The sequence below is a fragment of the Copadichromis virginalis genome, linkage group LG19 (assembly GCF_057382275.1).
Source record: "Copadichromis virginalis isolate Kocher_CV1m ecotype Utaka linkage group LG19, C_Virginalis_male_GT1.1, whole genome shotgun sequence".
NCBI lineage: Eukaryota > Metazoa > Chordata > Actinopteri > Cichliformes > Cichlidae > Copadichromis > Copadichromis virginalis.
The window spans coordinates 15,183,201-15,210,023 of NC_140636.1; the positions used below are offsets into that span (position 1 = coordinate 15,183,201).

Consider the following 26,823-nt stretch of genomic DNA (forward strand, 5'->3'; position numbering starts at 1 on the left):
CTCAGCTCCCTCTTCACCACGACGAACCGCTGCAGCGTCCGCATTACTGCAGCTGCAGCCCCAATCGCTCTGTCGATCTCCGGCTCCCTTCTCCCATCACTCGCGAACAAGACCTCCTCGTGCCACTTCTTCTCAAATACAGACTCAGCTTTAACCCTGAGCAGTGACTCATCGCGACGAGCTGTGGAACGAGGTCGTCCTTTATCATCTGGCCAGTTGGAGGTCTGACTCTGGCCTTAAGGCCTATCAGGCAGGCAGGACATCATTACAGAAAGAGAGGGTGATGATGCCGCCCAGTTATTCCCGACATCGCTCTGCTTCAGAGCTGAAACAGCACACACCCGTCCTCTCCTATTTAACTTCCTGTCATCACTCTTTAAAGGACCGTCACTGTAAGCTACAGCTTCACACCTTCCTCTTGATGTTGTTATATCGAGAATTTGTCATGCAAGTCTGCTATTAGTTTTTATTGAAGTCCAAAAAAATTCAATTCAATTACAACGAAATGAGAAATGTCTCTATACTCTGTTGTGTCTGGTTTATTTTTCTAAGCTGAAATAAACTGAGCCACTCACCCTGCAACCTTGAAAAAGGTATTTTCAGAGGATTTCTCCAAAGAAGCAAAAATGCTGATTTGCATGTGGAAACAGTTGGAAGATGCGGGGGATCACTACAGACAGAACGATTCCCCCACCTCCCTAATAAAGAGGAAGAAGAAGAAGAGGTGATGACACGTCAAGAAAAATGTGAGGAAATCTTTGAATTGCAAAGACGAGTCCGTCAGAACTTCAGCTGATGTCTTTCTTTCTGTGTCCTTGAAAACAACAAGTGTCTCTCCATGTGTGTTTCTCATTAGTGAACAAACAGCATCAGCTGAAGAAATGCTAATGAACAGTGTGAGGGATGATTTCCATGCTGTTTTCCTGATTATCATTTTCAAGGGGGAGCAGTAGAGGAATGGGCTCGATCTTCTGCTCCCTCTAGGCATAAGCACATTCAATTATCATCAACAAATGGCATTTGGCTGGATGGATGAGGAGTGCCCCGATGGACTGACCCCAAGAAAACATTATGGTCAAAGAGTTAAGACAGGCAAGGAAGCAACAGAGAGTGGAGACTACAGATGGTAGACTCGAGGTGAATTTGGCTGAGAGTATTCTAGAACAGCAGTCCCCAACCCCCGTGCCTCGGACCAGTACCGGTCCGTGAGTCGTTTGGTACCGGGCCACGAGAGTTGAGGCTCAGGTGTGAAATGTATGGTTTTCAGGGTTTTTAAATCGGTTTTCAGCGTTATTTTGTTATCGTTTTTATCGTTAACTCAGTTTTCCTTGGTCTTTTCACGTGTGTTATGAATAAATCTTTTTTTCGGTACCGGTACTAGTTTTATTTTGTTGTATTTATCCGCGACACCTTAAAGGCCGGTCCGTGAAAATATTGTCGGGCATGAACCGGTCCGTCGCGCAAAAAAGGTTGGGGATCGCTGTTCTAGAAGGTCGATGAGAGACAAGAAGGGAACGAGAGAAAGTTTTAAATCCCATAAAATTCAAACACTGCAAAATATCAGCCATATTAAGACCACAAAATGTGGCAGGAGACCTGGAAAATATCCAGATTTGATTCTGTCCATCTGGATGTTTCATCACAGGGTCGGTCTGAGTCTTCTTCCACTGAAAACACAACGTCCAGATGATCAGAATCATCATACTGGGATTTCCTTATCTGGATGATCGAGCATGCATCAAAACACCAGGGTCCTACAGCAAGCTCGGACTGCCAGCATACAAAGGCTGATCAAGCAAACCAAAGGCGCTGATCATGTGAAACATGGAGGGCAGAATCCCCCAAAAAAAACTGGTAACTGGTGCCAGCCACGAGGGGTACCCACAGTTAAAATTCAAGGATGTATGTAAGCATGAAAGCATGCCACATCAACATGGATGCTGGGAAGAAGCAGCTTCTGATCGTGCAGAATGGTGGACTATCAATAAAGCTGGCATGAAACCTGCAGAGGAGATAAGGACTAAAACAACACAGCAAAAGAGCGAAAGCAGCAGAAGAGAGCAAGGCAAACCCGATCGTCATTTGAGTGCATCTACCACAACTGCATGAAGGATGACCCTTCCAGGATAGGCCTACTTAGTCAAAGCAGTCATTGCAGAGTCCATCAGACAGGATGGATCACCGACTCATAAGACAGATGGATGTCAAGAAAAACCATTTCTGCTGAAACTTGATCTTAGAGTTACAGAACGAAGCTGGTGGTGAAAGTGGAAATAATCCAGTCGTTAAGTCTGATGTCACTAGCCGTGTCTGGGCCTAAACTCCGCTGCAGGTCCATATATCAAACGATCACTATGGCATTACTGAGAGTTGAAAAACTGTCTTTCATCTTTAATAAAATGATCAGCGTTCTGCTCTACCAGGTGTAACAATTGAGTTTAACATCCAGGCATCCATGAAAACGGAATTTATGACATTTAACTGAGTTAGAAGTTAGCAGGAAGTTAGCTCGCTAGCTTCTATCTAAATACAATATAGCATGTCCTGACTGCGGGGTTTTGGAAACAAATTAAAACATACAGCTCTGTTATCACTTCCAACATAAACGAAGACAGAAAACTAAACAGCAGTGACGTTTGTAGGGTTACTGAAGTTTGGCTAGCTGGTATATAATGATGTGCTACGTGACCGCTAGCGACACAGCTATGTTAGCATAATATAAACAAGCTAACTTGTTTTCCACTCGATAAAAGTTAACGTGAGTGTTCTCGGTGGTCGGGAACAAATGTAATCGCATGGCAGGATGCTGTAAAAGGACCAAACTTCAGCCAGGAGAACAACTGAGATAATCCATCCACAATACGAGGTTAGTCATTCATATACTGCTGCATGGGCTGGGCTGTAGTTACATCCTAAGGTTTTAAAAACTGAGCTTAAATAAATGATTAGCGGTAATAAAAGCCGAGGGAGGTCAACAGTGATCACTGACTGTTTTAGGAGCTTTTTGAGATTACATAGAAGAAAATAGATAACATTAAACATGTTAACAACACAAAAGCCATATTAAACGCAGACTACTTTAGGCCCGGAAGTAGGATTTGTCATGTCATCACTTAACGACCGATTAAGTTAGGAAACCAAAGGTTTGCTTTGTTGGCCTCTGTTTCAAAAACAACCTGAACTTTATTGATGGACAAAAACGTGTTTCATATACCAAATAGAAACATTTTATAACAAAACCAGGAAGCGAAAGAAGATTCACGGATGTAGTGAAGCAGGACATGTAGAGGGTTGGTGTGACAGAGGAGGATGATCTGCTGTGGAGGACTCTAAAGGAAGCAGATAAAATAAGCAGAAGCAGATAAATGTTCAAAAATGATTTGCTACAACTGCAGTACTGATGGTCTGTTACAAAATGAGAGACCAAAGAGCATTAACTACTGGCACGACATTTATATCCACATTATATCCCAAAAGAAAGAGCAATAGAAGAAACCAAACAAAAGCAAAGTTGTTCTATTTGGTAACACAAAAGTTAATCTATACCTATATTCAATTCTTCACTCATTTATTTTTAATACACACCAGAGAATTGAGGTCAGAACTGTGTAAGGTGTTGCTATTTGACTTCCTGCCTTCTATTTGTTGTGGCTGATAATCAAATCACAGCTCGCAGCCAGTTCACGCCCGCTGGCTACAACTCCTCCACACATAATGTGTGTCCTCTGAAAACAAACCGATGTTGCGGTCACTGCTATTTGTCACAGCAACAGCACAAAAAAAATGTAATTTGAACTGTGGTAAAAAGCAGAAAGATAAGAATGGTGGGCGACAGGCAGAGAAAATGTTTCTTTGGGTAAAAGTTAATAGAGTGAGTTATGAGTACCTGAACGCCTGACAGAGCACACGGTCAGACAAATGTTTGCATTGACATCGACCCGTGTAGCTTTAATATTTCACTTATTCTAGAGCGCTGGCAATGGTTGCACACACATCAGCAAAGAGAGACAAGCGCTCATAAATGCAAAGAGACGAGACTAATAAAACACACTGTGCATAAACAGGAGAAATACAAGTGTTTGCCTGCAGCAGGTTCAGACAAGCAGGTGGAGCTCGGTTAGACTCGCTCGCCAGGTTTCGGGGAGCTCCGGCCTGCCAAACGACTGCCATCTATTCAGCATAGCCGCTGTGCTAATAATGAGGGCTGAAATGGATGGCGTTGCTTTGGTGTAATTGCAGCAGTGGGAGAAACATGTTCGGAACATTGGGTACAACAACAAGACGGGCAACAGGGGAACCAAAGAGACAGAAATAGAGGTGGAAAGCACAAACGGGGATTTTTGATGTAACGTTTTCATCTAAGGCTGAACTAGGCAGCTGTTCAAGGCATAAACCTTCAATGACAAAGTAACTGGCAGAATATTTACAGTCCCATCTGGATGTTGTGGCGTGCAACTTTCTAGGCTACAGTAGTTTGTGCTGTAAAGAGGAGGTTCATCAAAATGTCCTTCTTTGTTTTCTGTCTCTGCTTTCAGAAATGATACCATACATGGTATATAAAAGAAAGTAGTTTCCCAGTCTAGAAAGGGAGGTACCTGAAACATGTGTTCTTTATAATCACCGACCCCTCTCAAAAGAGGCTTGATAGTACAGGACTCTGAGAAAATGGCACCAACGCTGACCTCAGCAAACGCATCTCTCAGTTGCTGGATTTAAGTCTGTCTGTCTCGGTCCTGAGTCTGTGGACTCAGTGGTTTTGATTATCTTATGTTTCAGGTTCATGCTTGTTGCCTTGTTCTGTTTTGTATTTAAGCTCCCTCTGTTCTGTGTCGAGCCTGCGTCCCTTTACCTGCCCACATGTTCCTTCCCTGTTGCCATGTCTGATGTGTTAGTGTTAAGCTGGTGTCTGTGTGTGCCTGTTGTATTTCCTGTTTTACTTTGAAGGTCCAGGTCTCATGTCTATGTGTTCTGTTTCGCTCTCCCCGTCTCGTCTGTGTCATTAGTGTCATTTGTGTCTCTCAACTGTTCACGTCTGTATTTAGTGTCTAATCTTTGTAAGGACAAGAAAGACATTGTGGACAAAACAGGACACCCCACCCCCAATAATCTTTAGTTACAATATTATAGTTAGTTAAATTGTTCTGATTGTTCAAATATGTATTTTCTTTGATTGTTGTAAAATAATGTGTGCCCCAGTCTCCAAAAATGACATAGTGCAGGAAGGGTAGTTATTCCTCCGTTATACCACAAGAGGGAGTATCCCATAAAATGAGCAGCTCTAGCGGGAGTAAATAAGCCCAGCCACTAACCATAAGGCAGTGCGCCTGTAAGAGTTGTGTGAGACTGCAGAAGAGTGTAACGTTGTGCTATGTCTACATATATATTTGCAGATACAGTAAAGGTGAACTCACAAAGCCACACTGGTTTCAATTCATTTTAAAGTGTGCAACATCTTCCTACTGCTCGGTGTCGTGTCGTACCCTCAGTTCGCTGTGTGCTCTCTCGTCATGTCCTAGTTGGTTTTTCCTAGCGTGTGACTGTTAGCTTCCGGTTCCTGTTCCCAGTCTAGTTTCTAGCTCTGCAGTTGAGGTTTTGATTTGTTTTTGTAACTTTTGTTTTTAAGAGTTTCCAGAATTAAGGTTAGTTACTAAGTTACTCCCTGTTTCTGAGTCCTACATGTTGGGTCCTTCATCCTGCCCGCCTGCACACAGCCATGACACTAATGCAGAATAATCTTCATCTTGTAAAATGTGTTTCCATTTAGAATCAAAGAGACGATATAAGAGCTTAACCATTGGTTTTAAATTGGCTACAGGTAATGATGTGTGTCCATCTTTCTGTGATGGACTGGTATTCTGTCTGCGGTAGATTACATCTTTCCAATATGTATTTACACTGATCAGACACAAAATTATGACCAGTAACACTGATCATCTCTTCACCAGGGCACCTGTTGGTGGGTGGGATATATTAGTAAAGATTATATCTTCAAAGCTGGTGTTTTGGAAGCAGGAAAAATGGGTGACGCAAGGATTTGAGTGATCTGAGATTGTGATGGGCAGACGACTATGTGGGGTGTTCCCAGTGTGCAGTGGTCAGTATCTACCAAACATGGAACAGTGGTGAACCAGCGACAGGGTCATGGGCAGCCTGGGCTAACTGATGTGCATGGGGAGCAAAGGCTTGACCCTGTTGTCTGATCCAACAGACGAACTTCTGTAGCTTAAACTGCAGAACAAATTCGTGTTGGTTCTGACAGAAAGGTCAGATTACACAGAGCATCACAGTGTGCTGTGCACGGGGCTGCAGCAGACCCATCACTGTGCCCATGCTGACAGCTGTCGAGTGCCAAAAATGTCATCAGTGAGCATGTAAACATCAGAACCGGACCACGGAGCAACAGAAGAAGGTGGGAACACCTGGCACCAGGATGCACTATGGGAAGAAAGCGAATGATGCTTTGGTCAATGTTCTGCTGGGAAACTTTGGGTCCTGCCATCAACGTGGATGTTAGGTTAACACGTACCGCCTACCTAAGCACTGTTACGGACCACGTACACCCTTTCATGGAAACAGTATTCACTGCTGTGGGCCTCTCTCAGCAGGATAATGTGCTCTGACACAAAGCAAAAATGGTTCAGGAATGGTTTGAGGTGTATCGAGAAGGGAAATTATTTTACTGCTATAGTTAAATAATTGTCATCATTACCATTGCATTAATAATAAAATCTGGAGTTTATATTGCATTCAGGGGTTAAACAGTGTCTCTTTCAGAAGGACTGAGTTGCAGGCTGACAGGAAGTTGTATGCAGAAGTGGAAGTTATTTTGAGCCGCAGGCTAAGACGAGGCTTTAACAATGTAACAGATAGCTTTAAGAAGGCCTTAAGCAGCTATGACTATTTTATACACAATGCATATCTGTGCTTATTAAAGAGTTGGAGCTCGGTCAATTAATTGGGGGTCGGAAGCTTTGTTCGGCGCGATGTTCGGACAATCTATTGTGCAAGTGACTTGGAGCCATAGAAGGAATCGCAATACATGCTTACAAAACACTTATATATCAGATCATTTTATATTAAGGTTTTAGTAGAGGTTCTTGGTTAAAACATTTATTTAGTAGAAGACATACACATAGTCTCAGTGAGCTTCTGGTCTGGTAAAAGGTCAGAAGTGCAACAGGTGAATTGAGAAAGAGCATTTGAGGACGAGACACAGACAGTAGGTGAAGAGGTGACACAAAGAGCATGTGAGGTCGTGACACACACACAGAGTTAAATTTATTCAGAGGAACCGTTTCTTGTTGTCTCGGCAAGAAAGAGGAACAATTCATTTTAAGATAAGAACGGAAAGTACCAAGCCATGAAAATAGAAGATGATTTTCTAGGTGAAAAGTCATGATGATGTTGATCTGATCTATGTATAAAATGTACCGGTGACGCATGAAGGGGCGTCAGTAAATAAACCCTGATGCTATAAAATATCTGTTCATGCTTTGATTAAGTCGAAGACTACTTCCTGTCTGCGTACAGAGTTGTCTTCCCACGCGTGTATTCATTAAAATCATCGTTTGACTTCACCCGGCCGGATCGGTGTGGTTATTCTTCGATCACCTCTTGTACCCTTCCTCAATATTGAATCTTAACATTTGGGGGCTTCGTCCGGTTATTGAGGAGGGAGAGTTGGAGGTTTAGACGGAGAAATCCGGGGTCTTAGGTGGTCTGACGGGCAGACATGAATTCCAGTGGTCTAAGTGAGTGGGCATAAGCCGGCTTATCCAAAAGGTAAGGCACTACCTGTTGAATTATTTCCAAAGTGTGCCAAATTGGACATGACAAAATTTAAGTCTACTCACTGAAGTTACTGGTGGATGTCTGTTTTGATTTTGATGAGAATGTCATGACAGTACTGAGGATTTAAAGCAGTTGGACTGCTGGAAAGGATTTAATGCGGTTGGACCGCGGGAAGCAGTTGGACTGCTGGAAATGATTTTAGTATGTTAGGGAATTTGGTTATTTTTTGGTTATAAGGTTGGACCTGCTTCAGTCTTACACTTTGTTGGGTGTTTTACTGTTGTTCCAAAGTATTATAAATTACTCAAGAACGCCAGTTGGACTGGTAGGAAGCGCAGAGCCCGGAGGTTACGCTCCCTCCTTGTCGTGGACGCGCGACATTGACCTCTCGGCGAAGAGGGATAGTTCAGTGTGGTTTAACTGTGGGGTACAGGGCAGCCTGGAATTAAACTAGGAGTTAGTCTCCTTACCGTTTGGAACGGTACCTGCGCTTTTTTGGACAGGAGAAGTTGGTCTTCGGGCGTGTAACTTTAACTTAACACTTCGAGGTAAGCCTTGGCTGTGAAATGCCAAAAATAGAGCTTCAGGCAAAGTTTGGGTTGGTTGACGCTTTTAAATTGAGTTAGGGATTTTAGAAATGAGGCCAGAAACAGTTAAAGTCTTGATACTGGTTAATTGGTGGGCGGTTATTTTAAATTTGTCTAAATTGGTTAGGCGCTAAAGCTGACAGATCTGACAGTAGTTGTAAATATAAGACGTCTTTGTAATATAAAAAGATCTGTGTGAAAGGAGTCTGAGGCAATGCTGCTGCTATTTTTAGACGGTGTGTGTGTGAGTGAAAATGCAAATGAGTAAGCAGTGAACTGTTTAAGCCACAGTTGGTTTTACAAATACTGCTGCAAACAGTGTTGAGTGTGTGTTTCAAATGCCATTTATGTTTATTAGAGGACTATAAATAAAGTTTTGAGTTGCCGTAGTGGATGTATAGTAATTGACTGAGTTTGGATGTAGATAGATAAATATATTGAGTGCACTGTATATACTTAAGACTAACACATCACTTTCAGTAGTAACTTTTCTCCAGCATTAGTTGCTGGTGGGTTTATTTTTTCAATTTCTTGTGTGTGCGGTGAGAATTAATAGAGGTTTCAATTTTTGTTTGTTTGTTTTTTACTTGCTTTTTTTGATTATGACAACCATGTCTAAAATACTCTTAGGAAAGTGGGTTTTGAGTTATATCCCTCAACTCTAGTCACACTTTAAGTGTGAATGCGGTGACTAGAAGGTTTTGAATGATGAATAAAGGTATGAGAGGTATTTCTTTGGTGATGTAAAGTAGGAGGTTTTAAAGTTTGAAAGTGTTTTTAATTTGAGAGAGGCATGAGTGATGTTATAAGAGTTTGAGTTTCTTTTTCTTTCAGTTTAAAACACATAAGTACATACACTTGGTACACCTGTTTACTCTTTGACTTTATTAAAACAAACGGTGTATTTGAGTTTGAATTTCAGTAATTGTATGTTGATATGGTAATTTAGTTTTATGTTAGGTGAAGGAGATGTCCATCTCTGCGTCTTGCAGGATCGAAAGTGAAAGTTGAAGGTTGTGATGTGAATGCTGTGAGTACTCGATTTGAATGATTCTGTGTGAGGTGTACAAAATACTAAATAATAATAACACTATGAAAGTTGATAGTAGAGTGAGTGCAAGGTGATGTGTGAACAGAGGAAGTCTAAGAGAGAAGTGTGTGCGTAGGCAAAATGCAGAGTGTGTGCGTGAAATAAGGGAGTATTGTTTTTACATCAAGGTTTAGTAGAACTAAAGTAGAACGTTACAAACAAACAGATAAATAAAGTAAAATGAAGAGAGAAAATAACTGACAATTACATTAATGAATAGAAAACACACATACACAAAGTGCCATAGGTGAAATTATTCTAGGAAGGAGTCAGAAGTAAGATAGTTTAATATAAGATGCAATGAAGGAAGCAGCTTACATTCCTTTAATTCCCAGAGCCAGTGTGTTCCCTCCCCTGCCCACTTGGGCCCCGTATCAGGCGAGTATGGAAGGCTGGATAGCCCATGACGGGTAAGATCCCACCTCGAAACCCTGGGACAACCTAAGGCAGGCACAGTCACGATTACTCTCGGCTTCAGTAAGAAGACGGGACCTGACGGGTAAGGCCGCTGGGCTAGGGTGGAGGTGGAAAGTGGCAAGTGGAGCCCTACCTTCTGGCTGAGGACAAGGAATGCTGCTATTTAAGGTAGGAAATCAGAATTTGGGTTAGTAAATTTGGGGAGGAGAAAATTGACTGTTTAAAGGCAAAATTATGAAGGAGTCTGACACACTGCAAAAGCACCATATGCAAATTCACACACACAAACAGAAAATGCATTAAACTTATAAAGACAAGACAAGCTCATGGAGTTTAATGCATAGACACTGATTAAACCTGGCTAAGAACACAAACATAGGCAATGAAGAACAGCTTGCTATTTTGTATGAATGATACAATGGTGTGAATGTTTAATAAAATACATTTGAGTTTGTAATTGAGGAATAGAATAAGCCATATGACAAAGGGAGTTATGAAAACAAAAAAGGGATTAAAGTAGTTTTAAAAAGAGTGACTTAGGAGTGCTCTCGTACTGAGTGATCAACACTAGTGATCACTGTTGGAAGAAATAAAATGATTTAATGAGTTGTGAATGTTTAAACATATGTTTCTGTTGTTACAGCTTCTTGAGAGATGACTCAGTATGCAAATTAGCTGGAGTGTGTGGTGACGAAGGAACTTCCTGAGTGTGTGTGTGACTGTGACTTTCAGGAAGAGGAAGCATAGCAGAGACGAGAAGTGCAGATTGGGGTAGGGAATTTATAGTTTAGTGATTATATGATGTCGTAAGGGGTCTTATGCTGAATTTAAGAGTATAAGGGGGTGATTTTTGTGTGCAAATTGAGTGGTTTTAATGAGACTTTTGGTGTATTGAGGAGGTGAAATTATGTGGTGGCAAATACTTGTGTGTTTAAGGTTGTTGAGGTTGTTGTGGTAATGGGTTGATTCGGTCAGTTAGGTTTGGGTTGTTGGTGTTTTTGTTTTAAATAGAGGGAGTTTTAGGAAACATGGACATGTCTAAAATTGGGCCCATTATTTTGTAACAGTGCACTTAAAGAAAACCTGTCAGGTGATTTTGTTTTGTTTTTATGAGCTAACAATCAGCTCTATTTTTTCCATTTTTGTTTTAAGCAGGCCTGCAACAGCGCTGAAAATTCTCGGGGAGAGCAAATATAAGGGGGCTTTCCAGATTACAATTGGCTGAGGAGAGCTACCTGGGGACAATTCAGGTCGTAAGTCCCTGTAAAAAGGATTTTATGCGAGTCAATCCAGTCCAAAAGCATAAAGAAATATTTTCCTATGGAAAATAAAAAATGACTGAGCTCATTTTGCTGAGGGTGGAGAATCTGACGCGGGAAGCTCCACCATTAGCAAATATATGGTGTGACTGCATGTGAGTGAATGTGTGACTGGATGAAGGTGAGGATGAATAAATGTGGATAAACAATTTGCTTTTACCAGAAAAATTTTTGTTTTGTTGACTGGGGTTAGATTATGGGATTATAGTATATTGTTGGGAGAATGCCAAATGCTAAAGGGGAAATATTTTTGATGTAACTCAGTCACCATTAATTGAAGAAACACATGACTGATAACTGTTCTGTTTTAAGTTTATTTTTATGACATAGATTGGATCATGAGTGGGGAAACTGAGCATTTTAAGTTTTGTATAGTATCTTGACACATGAAATGTATCAAGATAAAGGGGGGTTTAGGGTTTAATAATTTAATTGTTTAATAATTTAGGATCATTTTAGGACCTTTTGGGTTTTTGATCAGTTGGATATGGTAAAACTGAAACTGTTATTTTAAGTTAAGGTTAAAGGATTAAAAGTGAACTTGTCACGGTTTGCGAGGCAAGCCGTGTGGAGTTGTAGAAAAGGACCCAAAAGGCGGCAGCTCTGGTGCAGGTGAATATTTATTTACAACGGTGGGCACAAAACAGCACTGGTGGAAAAACAAGAAACCGGAAACCTAAACTGGGTAAGCTAATAACACAAACCAGAAACGAGACGCAGGGAGACCGAGGGGAAACAACACAGACAAACCAGCAACTACCATAACAGAAGACACAACTTAAATACACCCAGAGCACGGGGAGAACACAGACATAACAGGCTGGGGGAAACATGGAATAAACACAAAGAGAGACGAGAGCTCATAAATACACAGAGGGGCACAAGGGGGTAAGAGTCACAAAGGGAAAAACACTTAGGGAACACCACAACAGGACACCTCAGAAAACCTGGCCTAAATAAGGAGCGAAAATACAAGGAACCAAGAATGCTGGGCCAACATGGCCCAGGACCATGACAGAACTGAATCCTGTTTAGAAGATACAATGCCGGTTTTTCAAAGCCGTGAATAAATATTAGAGGGAAAATTAGTGAGGGTTGAAGGGGTAGAACAGCTTTGATTTTTTGATCTTTAGAAGAAGTGGTTATAATGTAGGCGTACACATACAGATATTACATAGGTTTATCTTTAGGATAAAGGGGGAGCTTCTACGTAGAAATGATTTTTATACATATCGCATTTTGTGCTTTTAAAGGAGTTGTGGCTCAAATTTGTCTCTGGAGGGTCACGAGCCTTTGGCTAGCGCTATGATTAGCCAATCTACTGTGAGGATAATATGAGTTCATGAAGGATTGCACACGCTTACAGACACAGAGTTAAGAAACACACAGGACAGTATTGATTCCAGGCAAAAGGCCTTAAATTCATTTAGCTTTTAACTGAACTTAAAAAAGGACCAAAGAGGAAGGAAAGCATATATTTTGGTTAAGTCTGATAAATTAGAATTAGAAGGTATTGTTACATTAAAAGAGCAAAATGAAATAAAAAGGCTATACCAAAATGGGTTATAACATAGGAAATGTATACAGGAGTAATTGCTTATAGGCTTAAACTTAATTGATTAAAGTGGTTGTTTTCTTTTAGAGTAGAGGAACTTGCAGCAGCGACAATTTGTGCACAGGATGTTGATGATCAGATAAGGGAAAGTAGAGCGAGCAACTGGACGTGAAACCAGCGCTTAAAGAATTTTAAAGTGATGAGTAACGTTGAAGAATATACATAAATACAAGTCAATAAGTTAAGAAGATAATTAGGATCAGGCTTTTGATTAAAGAGTCCCAGATAGGATAAGTTAGGGAGATGCAAGAAAAGGTGTTTTGTTTCTTTTGCAGAAGATCGATCTCGGCGACCACAGGAGGGGCGAGGATCCTGGAGATCTCGAGGTTCGAGACCACCAGAGAAGGGTCTGCGTGAGGACACAATGTATTGTGACCTCTGGTGTTCCAGAGGTCATGAGAGGGAGTGTCGAGAAGGGAAATTATTTTACTGCTATAGTTAAATAATTGTCATCATTACCATTGCATTAATAATAAAATCTGGAGTTTATATTGCATTCAGGGGTTAAACAGTGTCTCTTTCAGAAGGACTGAGTTGCAGGCTGACAGGAAGTTGTATGCAGAAGTGGAAGTTATTTTGAGCCGCAGGCTAAGACGAGGCTTTAACAATGTAACAGATAGCTTTAAGAAGGCCTTAAGCAGCTATGACTATTTTATACACAATGCATATCTGTGCTTATTAAAGAGTTGGAGCTCGGTCAATTAATTGGGGGTCGGAAGCTTTGTTCGGCGCGATGTTCGGACAATCTATTGTGCAAGTGACTTGGAGCCATAGAAGGAATCGCAATACATGCTTACAAAACACTTATATATCAGATCATTTTATATTAAGGTTTTAGTAGAGGTTCTTGGTTAAAACATTTATTTAGTAGAAGACATACACATAGTCTCAGTGAGCTTCTGGTCTGGTAAAAGGTCAGAAGTGCAACAGGTGAATTGAGAAAGAGCATTTGAGGACGAGACACAGACAGTAGGTGAAGAGGTGACACAAAGAGCATGTGAGGTCGTGACACACACACATAGAGTTAAATTTATTCAGAGGAACCGTTTCTTGTTGTCTCGGCAAGAAAGAGGAACAATTCATTTTAAGATAAGAACGGAAAGTACCAAGCCATGAAAATAGAAGATGATTTTCTAGGTGAAAAGTCATGATGATGTTGATCTGATCTATGTATAAAATGTACCGGTGACGCATGAAGGGGCGTCAGTAAATAAACCCTGATGCTATAAAATATCTGTTCATGCTTTGATTAAGTCGAAGACTACTTCCTGTCTGCGTACAGAGTTGTCTTCCCACGCGTGTATTCATTAAAATCATCGTTTGACTTCACCCGGCCGGATCGGTGTGGTTATTCTTCGATCACCTCTTGTACCCTTCCTCAATATTGAATCTTAACAGGTGCACAACAACAAGTCTGAGATGTTGACTTGGCCTCCAAAGTCCCATATTTCCATTCAATCGAACAACCTGCAACATGTTGGATAAACAAGTCTGATCCATGGAGGTGCCACCTCGCAGGATGCAGGTAGCACAGCATATGGATGGATGGTCGTCTCCATGTGTATATGTATGCATGGTTTCTCATTTTGGTGAAAATAAAAAATGCTGCCATAAACTGACAGTCAAGACTTCAAAATTTTGCTAGTTGTGTTTATCTTTTATGTACAGTCTTTGAATATTTCTCATCTCAGCTACATTAAGCAGGCTCTGCTTCCGAGGAGGACTGAAGTTTTCTGTTTCTGCCCCACAATGTGATTTAAAATGATCAGGAGAGTGCCTTTTACATAAATCTTGTTAGGTTCTGCTAACCAAGGATCACGGGTTTGGTTACAGTTAAGTGGAGAAATAATAAAACGTGATTTAATAATTTAAATTAATCTATGTCAGCTATAAAATAATAAATTATGATGAAAGTAGTTATTATACTTTCTATAATATTGTTAGCGTAGCAAAAAAAAAATCTGCATTATGTTGCACTAAGCAAATAATTGAGTCAATTAATTTGATGAATGACCTTTTTTCAGTCTCAACAGTGAACTTTTAAACTCAGCTAGAGAGAAAACGATGTCCTTGCAAACAGCAGAGAGGAAGTACCAACTCTAGGTCTTTATTATTTTAAAATGCCAGCCAATAGGAAACCTGCACATAATCAGAGACAACAGGACTCCACTGAGGAGAGAGCTGCACAGACAGACAGGGATGCTGAACGCTACACACATGCTGTGAAACGTTCCATTAGAGCCCAGCCTGGCGGCTTGAAGCTACTTCTCACTATCACCTCCGTGCACACACAGACTCTGGCTGACTTTCTTCGGATGATCTATCTGGTCAAGCACTACACAGATTTCTGATAAGCTTTTACAATCACCCCTCTCTGTCACCGTGTGACCCCAATTTTTTTCTCAAGCTATTCCACGGAGACATGCAGGAAGTAGGCGGCAGTTTTTCCTAAAATTTCCTTATGGAATGAAAAACGTCTATACGTGTTTTCTTTCTTCTTGCATATACAGTATTGGCCATGCTACCTGCATGCATTAAATTGAACATTAAGCATGCAATGATCGCTAATGCAGCATCAAAGTATTAGTAGTCTCACTTGTTTTATGCTTAATTATTCAGTTCATTCAGCTTCAGCAGGTATGAGATGCTCCCGTCTTACAGGGCAACCGGTCTCCATGCAGAATTAAAGGTATAACTGAGTGTCTGGATAGAGTCGACAGCTCCATCTACGTCTCCCATTAGTTAGAATAAGGCTGTGAACTGATGTTTGTGAGTGCAGTGTGTCATCATAAACTATGATTATGTGTGTGTGACTTCTGATTAAAAAGGCAAAGGGGGAAGGAGAGTTTATTAAAAGGAATTAAAGGTTTGTCAGCACAGAAACAGGGAGAACCTCCCATTTCCTTCACTTCCTGCCACCGTCATTCATCCATTAACGAGCAAGCTGGAAGTGAGTACTCAGCGTTAAATCAAAGCTTTCTCCCAGCTTGCCCATTATGTCAGGGACAAGCTGAGACAGACAGTCCACGGAGACCAGCTGTCCTCCAGTCATATACTATACAATTCAATGACAGGAGTCCCCACAGACAGATGCAGCACATACTGAAACACATTCATGCCAGGTAAGTGGGCTGCACACAGCTACACACCGAGAGTGCAACACTGTCCAATGACACAACAAATAGTATTTTTTTTCCACCATGTACATGTCGTGAAAACACGGGAGGTACTGAATAGTCAACATTTTTATATATTTATCTTTTATTAGATTAGAAAAATAAGAATTAGTTTCCACAATTACGGTCTGCAAATCCAGTCCCATAGTCACAGCGATCGTCGTGCTTAGCTTGTGAAAGACATGCACTTCAGTGCAGTCGTTGCTTGTAGAGAGCATGCATTCCAGACAGTCAGGTTTTTGGCTCGCAGTTCCTCACACAGTTAAGTAGAGGTGAGTAGTAACAGCTGGAAGAACCTTCTGCCAGCACAGTTTGGGATTTTTACTGATTTTTTTTGAGATCCTTTAAAGAATCTGCAAGTGTGCCTGTGCACAGTCTGCAGGGTCACCTAGTGGCCACTTCCTGGTGACTGTGTGAGCTGATGCCAGGGTGAAGATGAAGTTAATGAGCTCCAATATGTGAGGTGACAACTGCCAGCACAAGCAGCATGAAGTTGTCTGTAAATATTCAACACCAGAAGCAATCGCCCTGTTGCTATTACGAACACGTTTCCATAATGTGTGCATTCAGCGCAAATACACACACACACACACACACACACACACACACACACACACACACACACAAAGAAACTATGGCCACAGTGTGCTGAACGGCATCTTGACCACAAGACACTGAAATGTTCCTGAACTCACAGGAACTTAAATTCAGGGTTTGCATAATGAATATTCAACTTGACCAGCATGTCCCACTTTGGAGATCTCTGACACCTCGTGGGAGACCTTCAAACAGTGGAGCAGAGTTTCTCTCTAATACATTATGTTTCTGTGTCACATTTGTTTATGATCAACTTGCTGCACGGACGTGGAGGACGTTGCCAGGAACTACAGTCTACTCCTGCAACAGTTCAGTGGCTACACTGGGGGGGAGTGCAGAGGAGGAGAGAGCAGGAGAGTGGGAGGAGGCGAGTGTCGAGGGTCTGGACTAACAGTAGGAAGTGGGAAAAGCTGAGGAGGGGAGATAGTGTAGGACTCATTATCATCTTGTTAAGGAATAAACATATTGTTAATGCTTATTTTCTGATTATATTGTTTTATGTATTTTAGTAATAAAAGCTTGTAAAGCAAGGCCAGTTTGACTCAGACTAAGTGCTCAGCCAGACTGGAAAACAGGAAGTTAGTGTAGAGCTGTACAAGCATATAAATAAAAACAGGAACTAGTAACATATAAGGAGTTGTTTGTATCGAGGCTGTGTGTGACCAAAATAACACCGAGTCGGGTTTTCTCTGTTCTATCATGGGGATCAAAGAATCGGGTTTAATAATCTATAGCAGCTGAGAGTTTAGCAGGCAAGAGAGAGCTGCTGATGTCCTCCAGCACGCGCACACTTTCATATCTTAGTGAGGACATCTCATTGACATAATGCTTTCCCTAGCTACTCTAACCCTAAGTCCTAACCCTCAGCCTAAACCTAATTGTAACCCTGACACTAAAATCACATTTTGAGCCTTCAAAGTTGGGTGACGGGCGTTTTGTTACCATAAGTGACCGTTGGTCCCCACAAGTAAACTAGCATGCTACTTTTGTCCTCAGAAAGATGTCCAAACATGTGCACATGCACACACATGCCGTCAGCATTCACTTATTAGCTCCTTTCAAAATGCAGTATTTGTATTTTTTTCCAAGTAATTTTCTCTGTGAGTTTCCTTCTGATGAGCAGGTGTGATATACAGACCTGCCATCGAGGTATCTGAGAGCCATCAGAAGGAGACAGGCTCTCCCTCGTTGTCTCGCTTTGCTGCAGACTGATATCAAGTGTGTTGAAGGACACCATGTGTGCAGCGGCCGGCTGTGCACGTGTCCAGTGTGTGTGTGCGCGCATTTAGGAAAACAGGCCGGGCACACTCACACGGAAAGGGACAGCCTGCCCGTTAATTACGAAAGCTAACAGAGCAGCTGCTGATTCACTCCGGTGTCAGTGAGATTCACAGCAGGACGGAGAAGCTCAGGCGGGACAAGAAGCATTAAGATGGACATGCTGTGACTCACATAAAGTGAAGAGTAATGCTATCAGCTCATGTAGTTCAGGGACTTTAGCTGTTTTAGACGGAGACGCATCAGAAACTTCTCATGCGGTGCAGATAGCTTGAACTTGAAATGTGCCCAATTTCAAGTGTACGCATGAATTTACTGTTTAGAATCTTCTCTGCCAATCGAATAACATCTTGAGACCAAAACACTCAAAGCACTGTTTACAACAAGCCTCATTCACCCAATCATACACACATTCATACAGGTGCTGTTTGTCTTCATCTTTCTTGTACTTAGTCTGATATTTGAATACACATCCACACTCTGACGGATGCATCAGGGTTCAGTATCGTGCTCAACGATGCTTTGACATCCAGACTGGAAAAAGCTGGGAAATCGATCCTTCAACCTTCCGATTGGTAGATGACCGTACATCACCCATACATGTTTTCTATCTCAACATAACACCTGCTGTAAAGTTGGTCTGTTTTATACATGCCATGATAACAATGATTTTCCTTACTGCTCTCATACAAAATATGATGGGCTTGTGTGTGTTACTGCTATCAATTCATGCATTTAAAATTGTGTTTAATAAGGTAAGTGAACATCTATATGTAGGAATATTTATTACTATTATTAACAGCTAATTTTCTACTAATAAAATGCAGAAGACTTGGGGTGAAAACTGAGAATGAGTAGTGGAAATATGTGTGTGTGTGTGTGTGTGTGTGTGTGTGTGTGTGTGTGTGTGTGTGTGTGTGTGTGTGTGTGTGTGTGTGTGTGTGTGTGAGAGAGAGTGAGAGATACTGTTAGAGAGTCTCGTGAAGCTCGAGGAAACTAAATATGAATGGATGCAAAACATTAAGTGTCCAAACGCTGCAAAGGCTGATAGACGTTTGTGTGTTGTGACTTTTATGTATATATTGTGCTATTCTTAGTTAGTGTATTGTCTGTCTTTGTTAATGTTTGTTTATAATGGAGCACTGTAATGAAAAATTATTTCCCCTAAGGATCAATAAAGTATTCTGATTCTGATTAGACGGGCTTCCCAGAAAGAAAGCTTTGCACAAACCTCAGCGATCGTAAAATGTTTGCAAAAGAGAGAAAAGCGAGAGCAATGCAAGACACCGTAAACATGCCATCTACAACAAAATCATCCTAAAACTCATTCAGTGGATGTGAAGATCGAACCAGTTTATGTACCAGTTGCTAAAGTCAAATATGGAGGTTTTATAGAGAATCACATAAAAGGAGCGTTTAGTTACAATGCCAGAGTACGAATTGGCAAGTGTCTTTAAACCTGGGATAGTACGAGATGATAATAGGAGTACAGATATGAATGTTGAAACAGTCTCATGCTAATTAATGTCTATAAATAGGACAAATCTGTGAATGTGTGGCATAGAAATGCTGAGTGCTCATCAGCACAAGGGCTTCTGCTCATGGAGTACTGCAGGAGCAGAGGGACACGCTGATAACAGTGAGAGTCTCAGATTACGATAAGCCTCATCCTTCCAGCTTCTACGCACCGGCTTTCACCGAGCAGAAGCCGGGGACAGATGAGAAAAGTGTTTCTGAGGACGAGGTGGATTTCCACAAGGAGTGAAGCAGCCCAGGAGAGGGCGCCCCTCGCTCAGTGAAGTATACCAGAGCTGAGCGCATGCACCAGGACACGAAAACACACATACACACAGTGCAGCATCTGTGTTGGAGATATCAGTCTTTTTATGGGCATTACTTCCTCCTCGAAACATTCGCCCTTCTTACTCTGTGCTCTTCTAATCCAAGCCCTACACCGAGTGTTTCCACTCACGCTGCACCTCAGGCGGCCCGACTCAGTACGGACGAACTCGCTGGAGAGCGTCCTCACTCAGTGCCTGTATTCATTTATGCCATCTGTTTAGCATATGCAAACACACAATACAGTATCGTCTACTGGCACCTTGTGTTGCCATGGAAACAGGATGCCAAGGTAGACATTAATCTGCAAAACCTCTGACTCGCATTTGAGATGGAACCTGTGGCTGAATGATCGGTGAACTTTGGTGGAGGTGCTTCTCAGAAAATCAGAGGTTTGTTGATGTGGCGCCGCCGAGGATTCAGGAGAAGCGCTCTGCACTGTGTCTTCTTGACAGCGCCATTTTTCAGAACGAAGACATTTGCAGAGAAAGGCAATGACTTTTTTTCTGTGTGTGCATTTTGTTTTGTGTTTTTTATGAAATGGAGTTTTTGGGGGGAAGTAATACTGTTGTCAAGGTACTGTAGACACACAAACACAGATGCAAACATCATGAAATGAACTCTGTATCCCAGACAAGTGTCTCTGGAACCCTCAGTGGAATGGTTTCAGAGATATCCATATTAATAAGGTTATTATACGGTTATTTTAATGTGTGCTCACTCTGTCAGGACACCTTGTTCTAAGACCAGCGCATAGGTGTGTCCCGGGGGTTCTCCATATTCACGCGGTGATTGCAAGCAACTAACAGCAACTTATTAAGATGTGGACGTTGACTCTTTTTAAAAAAAACATTTCCCTAATATAAAAAGAGGGCTGCCACATGCCTGCAAGCATCACCTATCTGGCATCCTTTGAGCAAGGAGATCCTGTGGATGAGAGTGGAACATTTATGCTCAGAATAAAACTACAACTAGTGGTTCACAGGTTTGTAAACTTCCTTATCTGCTTAAGTGCAGATAATCTTGTCTATATGGACCATCAAACATTAATTTCACGCTGCAACAAATCACTCACAGCGATCAGCTATAATTCAGGCCATCAGCTGAAACTTGTACGTTGCCAGGTCTCTCTTTCCCCAAGGTTGCTGTGCCCTCGCTCTACTCTTAAGCACATGTGTCCCACCCAGTGTTGGTCAAGTTACTTGAAAAAAGTAATCAGTAACTAATTACTGATTACTTCCCCCAAAAAGTAATCCCGTTACTTTACTGATTACTTATTTTCAAAAGTAATTAATTACTTAGTTACTTTTTAAAAACATGATTTACAACCTGAATAGGTGATAAAGTGATAGATCTCTCAGCCCAATTCTACTTTTTCTACATAATCCATCATACAAAATGTAATCAAATGGAAAAGTCTCCTTTTAAAACTTGTTTTATTAGTTTTAATCTTTTAACTTTATGCATCAAGCAAAAATTTAATTATATGCAACATTCTCTGACTGGAAGAAATTTGTTTAATATTTAAACTTATTTTCTGCACATTCCAGCACATAAATTTTATTTTTTTGTGTGTGTGTTTACACTCAGTCTTTCAAATAGATGCAAGTAAAACACAGCAGAAAATAAATAAAGTCAAAGACTCAGCGGTCCTTTTGCTCTATTTTCACCTGTAAAGCAGGAGTGAGGTAGGCGGAGGTTTACCCTGGTGCAGGTGTGCCGCAGCGGTCAGTGGAAGGATACGGCAGTTTCTCTGTGAATTTCCCATTACATAATAAAGTATTCTGATTCTGATTCTGATTACGTGGTAGCGCACTCGGTGCTTGCTTGGAAGTTTAGGGGTTTTTGTCGCTGTAAAAAGAAGTTTTCTTCCCACGCACAACGCACGCTAATGTTTTTGTCACTTTTTATGGAATCAGACTTAAAGTAAGGTCAGTACTTCCACGCTTTAAACGCTGCACGCTCATACTCTCTCCCGTACTCGATATATGATCCACTGTTGATCTGCACACAGCTGTTGTCACGAACGTCACACTTGCTTACCTCACTGTCATGAGACATTCTTGCAAAAAAAAAAAATAAAAAAAAAATCACGGTTTTAGTAACGCAGCGTTCCTACGGGAAAGTAACGGTAATCTAATTACCGTTTTTGCAATAGTAATCCCTTACTTTACTCGTTACTCGAAAAAAGTAATCGGATTACAGTAACGCGTTACTGCCCATCTCTGGTCCCACCTTGAAAAGTCAGGCAGGTAGCTTTTGAGCCATGTGTCAGACAAACAGAAGGTACAAAGTGCATAACAGCAGAGGGAGTTGATGTTAACGTGTCAAAATGTCCACGGCGCTGATAAATTCACATCAGAGTAGCACTAACGAGCTTTTGTTAGTGGGATGCATGTGCATGCAGTCTCGGTGCAGTCGAAGGAAAAAACGCACACAGAGGTAGAAGAAAAGTCATTATTGTGAAAGCTGCGGCCAGGTACCTGAGTATATCTCCCTGCTCTTCAATTTCATCAGCAACCTCTTCACACCTGCAACGATGTGAAGAAGCCCATCACCATCACACGTTCCAACAACTGCTCCCCCAACTTTTCCCTTCCCTCAGGCATGTAGGTAGAGAAAGTTAATACACACAGAGAACCCCATCAGATCTGACACATGTTAATGTTGCTAGGGGTAGCAGTGAGGTGGGAAAAGAATAATTTTATGTAAGAAGGATAAAGTGAGCAGTTTGTGGCCAAACAGTGAGGTCAGGGCAGGTCAACACTATGTGAGAAACATGGTCAGCTCCGAGATGTAGAGCACGCAGACAAATATGACCCCCCCACTGAGTCGCCATTCCCCGGGATCACAGCCTGCTCATTACTCTCACAGACTGGCTCTCGCTTTCCATCTCAGCACTGTGTGTGAGTGGTGTCATTAGTGGAGAGGGGGACATCTGTTAGGTCCTTACCTGTGTTCCTGTCTGGTAAGATACAGCAATGCTTCTGCAGTATGCCTGGCAACACCTTCCAGGAAACAACAGAAGAAGAGCAGAAGAGATGGAAAAACGTTAATATCACAACAGCTCAAAGCAGATAAACAACTCAGGGCTCAGCGGAAATGCACTGAGCCATGCTGAGACCCACAATTACAGAGAAGCAACAGATACCCATTTCTCACATCATTAGCATCAAAAGGAGCAGCTCCCACCTTTATCTGCAACCTTTCTTCTGCAAACTGTGGGAGGTTCATTTTAAGCTCTGAGTCAACAGTGGAGGTGCAGAAACATTAAGGTAAAGAGTGGCAGTGGGATCGGTGAATCCGACACAAATAGGAGCTCTGCTCCATCGACGTCTGTTCCACAAAGTTTTAGCAGCCATTGCTATACAACAGCCAATTATTAGATTGCTCCAAAGCCTGAGGCTGTTATCTAATCAATAATTTATGCCAACAATCTATTCTGTGAGGATTCACCACAAATTTAATCGATTCAGATTTTATCTGAACTTCGAATGTTTTGCTATCATCTCCCGTCCTCTGTCAGTGACCGTTTTGTTCTTGGGAAACGCTGCTGAATCATTTGTGTGCAGACCTGAAAAATCACTGGGTTTTGTAATGATAACAGCTTTGTTCAGCTGCGACACTGAATATCATTACAGGCATTATTATTGCATGATTTCTATCTGGAAAAAAAGCTCTTGGAATGTAAACAAAACCTGAGATTCGGCGGTGACTCAGCAGGTCCCATCAGTCTCTTTTTGTCTTTGCATCTGACTGACAGGCTGATTGTTACCTGAAATGGCTTTAACAGGCGACAGGCCTCTTCTTTATTTCTTCAGCTCCATTTTTTCCTTGTCATTATGTTAACATCCCTTTACATTTGCGCTCACTCGTTATCTCGGGCTGCTCTGTCTCGCAGAGTTATTTCACTCTGCTTTGGGACTGAACAAGCCAGATCAGATAAATGTTCTTTTTAATTAAATGGGGGAGCATATATAAAGGTACTTGAAGAAAAGCGAGAAAAGCCTGAAAAATAAAAACGAACCCTTCTAGCTCATCTGTAGGAGACATTGAATGAGCTAGCAAGAAGACACTACATCATCCATCCAAGAGCAGGGGCCTGTTCTTCGTACCGCGCTAAGTGAGTTAGCTGGATTAGATTGTTGACGATTTCGCGTGATCCTGGATCGTTCGGTTCCCCGAAGCCCATCCGGGACTTGCTGTCATAGCAACAGAGCCGTAAGCGTAAACCTGCTGGGGAGCAGGTTTACTTTATGTAAACAGGATAAGATCGCGGCCACGCAGGTATGTCCGCATCATTCATACGAAAGCAACAGCGATATTCCACCACTGTTTCACCATAAATAAATAACATCAATGTAACTAAAGATAATGCAGCACTTGATCCTTTTATTGATGTCACACAGATACATACAGGTCATTCCCTAAAAAAGGGAAATGTACTATTAACATTCTATTACATGTATGTGATTATTACAGATGTAATTCAGATTTCAGAGTAGCAATTGTAAATTACTTCGTGTAATCAAGATGAGAGACCACGGCTATAAAAGCGAAGGTGGATTTGGGAAGTCTGTCGCAGTCATATCCTGTCCGTTTACGCGAGCAACCCATTGCGGAAGGTGCAAGATTGATAAGGAGAGTCCTCAGAATTCAGCGTATATTGCGGGACAGACAGGATCCTTTAGCTCAGCGCGACAGTGTGCTCATAGAGAGATATCGATTTTCCCGTGAGGGTATTATTCACTTAACCAACTTGTTGACGAGGGGGTGCAGGACCACCACCTGTCTTTTTTTTTGCTCTGCCCTTTTCTTGGTTGCTGTTATGAACAAACAAACAGAGTATTCCAGGGTCTCTTTCCAAGAGACGACAAGCAATATAAGTGATAAATATTACCATTCTGTAGAATATTCTTATATTTCACTTTTACTTGTTCCCATGTTCTAGTGGGTCCTGTTGTGGCTCTAATGTGAAAGGGGATATAATATAACATATTATAATATAATATAATGTAATATAATATTGGATAATATGGTGTGATATGATAAATTTACCCTACCGCCTACTGGTGTTGGCCAGAGGGGCCGATGGCGCAATATGGCAGCCTGGCTTCTGTCAGTCTGCCCCAGGGCAGCTGTGGCTACAACCGTAGCTGCCTCCACCAGTGTGTGAATGTGAGAGTGAATGAATAGTGGCATTGTAAAGCGCTTTGGGTGCCTTGAAAAGCGCTATATAAATCCACTCCATTATTATTGTTATTATTGAATTACTTACGAGTTTGATTTGTCAGCAACTTTCTGCCAGCCCTCTCTCCTTGCTTTTGCAGCCTTTGCAGTGTTCCCTTGCGTTTTAATTAAACTCTGAAACTCCTGAAATCCCTCACTCAAGAGTTCTTGCTCTGCTGCCGAAAAATACCGAGCGCGCTCCTTCGACATTTTCGCCGACCAATCAAAGGGTTGCCGATCAATGTTTCTACTATCGATGCGTAGCCCCTGTTGGGCCACCCAGTGATCTCACATTACTTCATCCAGCTATACTAATCGTCAATGTAGCATGTTGACCTATGTTTGTATCAGCCACTAGATGGCACTGTGTCGCTGCAATGTGTGTAATTCACTCGCGAGCAAGAAGCTCCAGAGGAAATGGAGAGGTAGACGAAATAAAGTGGAATCGGAGCAGAGATTGGTGTGTGCGTGCAGTTAGTAAGAAGCTCGGTATACATACAAAAACAACACATGGTGTCAGAGTAGCGGATTCTATGCAATCCCTCGCCGTCGGACAGCGCAGACATGGAGGCTTACGGCGTTCCCACACCGCGTATGGATTGGGACTCAAGCAACCTGCCCGAGGCATGGCGGCGTTTCAAGCAGCACGCCGAGCTAATGTTCGCTGGTCCTCTTCGGGGGAAGGAGGAGGCAGATAAATGCAGCTACCTTCTTCTATGGGTCGGTGAGAAAGGACGGGACGTCTACAACACGTGGACGCTCACCGCAGACGACTCCCGAAAGCTTCAGACGTACTACGATAAGTACACTGATTACATCATACCGAAAGCTAACCCAATCTACGCCCGATATAAGTTCCATGAAAAGATGCAGGGTGAAAATGAGACATTTGAACAGTTTATTACGGAACTGAAACTACTTGCTAAAGACTGTGGGTACCCAAATACAGATGAAATGGTCAGGGATCGCATTGTATTTGCCACTAACTCGCCACACGTCCGAGAAAAGCTACTCAGCCAAGGCGCAGAGCTCACGCTAGAGAAAGCTATAGATATAGCACGATCACACGAGCTAGCAAAGCAACAGCTAAAAACTATGGGTCACTCCAGGGGCCAAGAAACTGTGCACGCCATCGGCAGGAAATCGCACAGACAAGAATATCAAACAAGAAGCGTGAGACCAAAAGAACGCTAATGCAACACTAAAAACGTGCAGCTATTGTGCCGGACAACACAGTAATAAAGACACCTGCCCAGCAAAAGGGAAGCAATGTGCAAAATGCAAGAAAATGAACCATTTTGCGAGAGCATGCAGGTCAAGACTCCCTTCGCAGACAAAAGCCCACCTCAAATCAGTACACACTGTGAGAGAGAACATAGAAATGTCAACTATGGACACAGATGAGGACCAAGACTGTTTCTACATTGATAGCATCACCATAGAAAATGAAGGAAGAAATGATGAGCAAGCATATGCAGACATGCAGCTTGGTTCCCCCCCACAGACAGTGAGGTTTAAAGTTGACACTGGGGCGCAAGCAAACACAATTCCAGCTAACATGTTCCAGACACTCTTCCCACACGTGACACTGAAGCCTGTCACACACAAGCTCACAGATTATGGGGGACACTCACTCAGCGTGGAAGGAAAATGCCAGTTAAAATGCAAACACAAAGACAAGACCTGCACGTTGGAATTCCATGTTGTTAACACAAGCGCCCCACCTGTATTAGCAATGAAAGCTTGCCGTGACCTTAACCTGGTAAGGATTGTGATGGCAGTGACGGAGGAAAGAGGCAAGACAACCAACAGTTCACAGGCAATACTAGACGAATATGCAGACGTATTCAAAGGGATAGGAGAATTTCCTGGTGAATGCAGTTTC

At 42.0% G+C, this 26,823-nt stretch overlaps 1 long non-coding RNA gene across 2 annotated transcripts in view; it reads right to left on the reverse strand.

Moving 5' to 3' along the window:
* Positions 1-22,159: 22,159 nt before the first annotated feature.
* LOC146685793 (uncharacterized) overlaps positions 22,160-26,823 on the reverse strand; it is a 102,399-nt gene continuing 97,735 nt past the window's right edge. For both annotated transcript variants that reach the window (XR_014916961.1, XR_014916962.1), the window contains exons 2-3: positions 22,663-22,717; positions 22,160-22,240 (exon numbers count right to left, since the gene is read on the reverse strand). This is a non-coding gene — a long non-coding RNA (uncharacterized LOC146685793). The remainder of the gene's footprint in view (positions 22,241-22,662; positions 22,718-26,823) is intronic.